The sequence below is a fragment of the Hevea brasiliensis genome, chromosome 5, assembly GCF_030052815.1.
Source record: "Hevea brasiliensis isolate MT/VB/25A 57/8 chromosome 5, ASM3005281v1, whole genome shotgun sequence".
Classification (NCBI taxonomy): Eukaryota; Viridiplantae; Streptophyta; class Magnoliopsida; order Malpighiales; family Euphorbiaceae; genus Hevea; species Hevea brasiliensis.
This window is the reverse complement of record NC_079497.1, coordinates 13,874,134-13,878,279: the sequence shown is the minus strand read 5'-3', so window position 1 is coordinate 13,878,279 and position 4,146 is coordinate 13,874,134. Positions and strand designations below refer to the sequence as shown.

Below are 4,146 nucleotides of genomic sequence, written 5' to 3'. Positions count from 1 at the left end.
TGACATAAACTATGACTCCAGCTTGAGTTGGGATTTTATAACAGAGAGATTCTAGTGCATGGTAACATATGATTATAGGTTCATTTAAGGTAAACCTTATTACTAATTGGGTGTCCATGGCATGCTATGCTAGGTGTTAACCATGGTCTATGAGGTGTATAAAATGATTTAGAGAAATTATTTATGGTAAGAAAGAGTTCTGATGATATTAAGAGTTGATATCATGTCTCATTGCCAATTAGTGATGAGCTTAGTAAGTCACACACATACACAAGTAATCACCTAATTAAATATGATTTAATTAATTAATTAAAGAGTTTAATTGATTAATTAAATAGGTTTAGTTTGCAATTAGATTGTAAAGCCCCTAGCATGACTTGAAACCAAATCTAGATTATTGGATGTATAGTATAAGTTAAATTTATATTCAAAGTGTTTAAATATGAATTTAATTAATGAAAAATTAATTAATAGAGATTAATTAATTAATTTATATTTGATATAAATTAATTAGAAGAAGAGAAATAATTATTTTGGGTTAAAAACTCAAAATTAAGACACAGGGGCATTTTGATCATTTCGCAGTGTGACACGTGGCACCATGAGATTGTGACACATGGCATTACACATAAGCTTTCCAAATGTCTTTTAATCATGTAAGATGATTAAAATTAAGATTAAATATAGGTTTGACACTTGGCACAATGTGATTGGGTCACTTAAACCTAAAGCTAATCAAAGGGTGACATGTGGCAAGGGTTTAACATGTTAACCTAGCTATATAAGTGTTGTTATGAGAAAATAAAATACAACCAGCAGCCACGCTCCTTTGTCACGCCATTTTGAAGCTCTCCCTCTCTTCCTCTTCATCTCTCATCAATTCAAAGAGATTAGCCATCAATCTCTTAAATTAAAAATACTAGAAATTGTTTGTAGGGTCCTGTTTACATCTCTAATCCCTTAAAAGGCAGAACTTGAATTTCTAATTAATAGAAAAAGCTTTAGAAGCTGTTCAAGGGCTGCCATAGGTGTTCTTGGTGTGGACAAGCTAGAGGGACAATATTTGGTGTCCTGAAGACGAATCTCAAAGACGCAAATACGCTGCAGTGCATCAAGAGGTTAATGTAATTATTCTTGATTTAATCTAGGGTTCTAAAATTAATCTGATTAATTTTAAAATCTTAAATGGCAAATATAGATCCAAAAACATATTAAAAGAGTTTTAATATATTGTTTATCATTGAAATCAAATAGTTAAAAATAAATCTTGCATGATGCATGTGACCTTAGGTAAAAATTTTTGAATTAAATGGTATAAACTTGTGTTTTTCACGCTTCCGTTCCTTCAATTGGTATCAGAGCCACTATATTTTCCATTTAGATTGTTGATTATATGATTTAATTGTGTGATTTGATCATGAGATGATTGATTCATTGCTGGTTGCAATGGATGTGTGGCGACACACATGGTGAAGTGATGCACATATTTTGCATAGTCATTTAGGTCTAATTTCACAATCATTTTATTTGGTTATTAGTCATTTTTAGCTAATTTCATTAGTTATTTAGTTAGTTTTCCATAATTGTCAACTTTGGATTAATTTGTAATTTTTGCTTTGTTTTGTAGGAAAAATGGTGTTTTTGAAGGACTAAAGAGAATTTTGCCATTGAGGAGTGTCTTCTACAGCAAAAAGATGCCAAAAACAAGTTTTCAAGCTGAAATATGCATTGACCAAACTGTGCATAACTTGCCGCATAAGCTATGCAGTTCTGCATAAGGAGGAAGATCACTGTTCCAGAACCAGCCGAAATGTGCATAAGGAGACTGCATAGCTTATGCACATTCTCACCTCCCTTATGCACATTCACGAATTTGTGCATAACCTATGCACCAAGTCATGCGACCGCATAAGTGACCCAGAACCAGCAAAATCGCATAAGGGATGCATAACTTATGCGATCCACTTATGCGATCCCATAAAGAGTTCATTAATGAGTCGTGAAGATTCCCTTAATGTATTCCTCCTAGAACATACTATTTTAGGGCTCCATGTCAGAAAAATGCTATAAATAGTCCCATTTTCTCATTTTAAAATGGGGGCAAGGAGCAAAGAAAGAAAGGAGGAGGCTAAGCAGAATTTGAGGAGTCATTTTCACCTTCCACACCATTTTCAACTAAGATTTGCAGATTTCTTTCTTTCTTTACACTTTTCTACATTTCTAGTGTTTAATTACTTACTTCTTAGCTTAGATTAAAGCTTTATTTCCATTTAAACTCATCATATCTTGTAAGCATTATGGATAGTGAGTAGTTTACTTTTGATTCTGGAGTAAGGGTTGTAATATTTGAGATATTTTGTGGATTTTGATTGGGTAATCCATATTTTGTGGTCTTAATGAGTTTTATTCATTTCTTGTATGCTTAATGACATGCTTAATGTAGGATCCCATTGAGTAATGTTCTTAATCCATGGTTGAAGCACCGAAAGGAGAAGACCTTGTGATAGATAATCAGGAAATTGGACTTAATTAACTTAGACCTAGAAATAGGCTAAGGATTAAGAGGATTCACAGATTAATTAAAGAACTTAATGGGTCTTAATTAATTCTAAGTCCACGAAAGTAGGATTAGTTTGATTAAGGCACTCTTTGTCTCACTCGAAAGGGAATTCAAAGGATTTAAGAATTAATCTCCTTAAAACTCATAAGTTTCATAAGATTGGACAACCAATTTAAAATCCCAGAATAGCTCGAATATGAAATCCCGAACTCCGGAATCAGCTTTTTACCATTGTTAATTTCTAATCAAATTTAATCATTTGCCATTTTAAATATTGCCATATTTGAACTTGCTTATTTCTATTTGATGCAATTTTAGTTTAATTAATACATTGTTGAATGGAATATTAAATATGCACATTTAGATTTCATACTCCATTACCCATTAATTCATTACTTAATCTCATAAATACTTCAATTTAGTCAACTTTTATATCGAAAATTCAATCATTAACACAACTCCTCGTGGGATCGATATTTTTCTACTACTTATGCGACCGTGCACTGCGGTTGGGACGCATCAAGTTTTTAGGCGCTTGTCTTGGGAGTTGTTTGTTTAAGATTGAATTCTTGATTATTTTAGTTGTTTTTAGTTTTATCTTTGTTATCTTTTCATTTTGTGTTTGTTTGTTCTTTTTCAGGTACTTTAATCTTTTATGAGAAGAGCTAGAAGCTCAAGTGACACAACCTTCTTTAATCTGAAATTGAGAAATTTTGTAAGGCCAACAAGAAAGAAACCGGAAGAAGGAAGGAAGCTTGAGAGACTGAATTAGAAGCAGATATGGCTGATGAAAGAATTAGAATTGGTGTTGGTAATGCTGGAAATGGTCAAAACAATGAAAATGAAGCCCAAGGGGAAGAAGTTGTTAATGCAAACGTGCCTAGGGGAAGTATGATGGATCATGCTTTTCCTCGTTTTGATGACTTGAGAGAGAGCATAGCAAGACCAAGGATTGATGCGAACAGTTACAAAATGGATTTTGGAGTTCTTCAAATGATCCAAAACTCTCAATTTGGAGGACATCCTTCTGAAAATCCACACACACACCTGAAGAAGTTTGCTATGATTTGCGACATGCAAAAACAACCTGGAGTGTCTGATGATGCAGCAAGATTGAAGCTATTCCCATTCTCTTTGAAAGATAGAGCATTGGATTGGCTTGATTCTTTACCTCACAACTCCATTACAAATTGGGAGCAACTAACTGATGCATTTCTTGCACAATATTTTCCACTGAAAAACTCAAGAGTGAGGAATCAAATGACGACTTTCAGACCAAGAGAAGATGAAACTCTCTATGAATCATGGATGAGATGGAAGGAATTAGAGAGATTATGCCCACATCATGCCATTCCAAAATGGATGATAAATCAGAATTTCTACACAAATGTCACTCCTGCAATCAGAGGAATTATTGATGCTCAAACAGGAGGAGAATTTATTATAAAGCATGAAGATGAAGCTTATGAGTTATTAGAAAATTGCAAAGAATACTCATCTTTGGAGTAGTCCAAGAGGACCAGCTCCAACTCGAGAAAGGCAATTTCTTTGGAATGTATGATCTTGATCCATTCAACATGATTAAT

General features: G+C 33.5%; 1 non-coding gene across 1 annotated transcript; it reads right to left on the bottom strand.

Annotated features, from left to right (window-relative positions):
- Positions 1-3,805: 3,805 nt before the first annotated feature.
- LOC131180293 (small nucleolar RNA R71) lies at positions 3,806-3,912 on the bottom strand. The gene has a single exon (XR_009149069.1). It is a non-coding gene; the product is annotated as a small nucleolar RNA R71 (small nucleolar RNA).
- Positions 3,913-4,146: the final 234 nt, after the last annotated feature.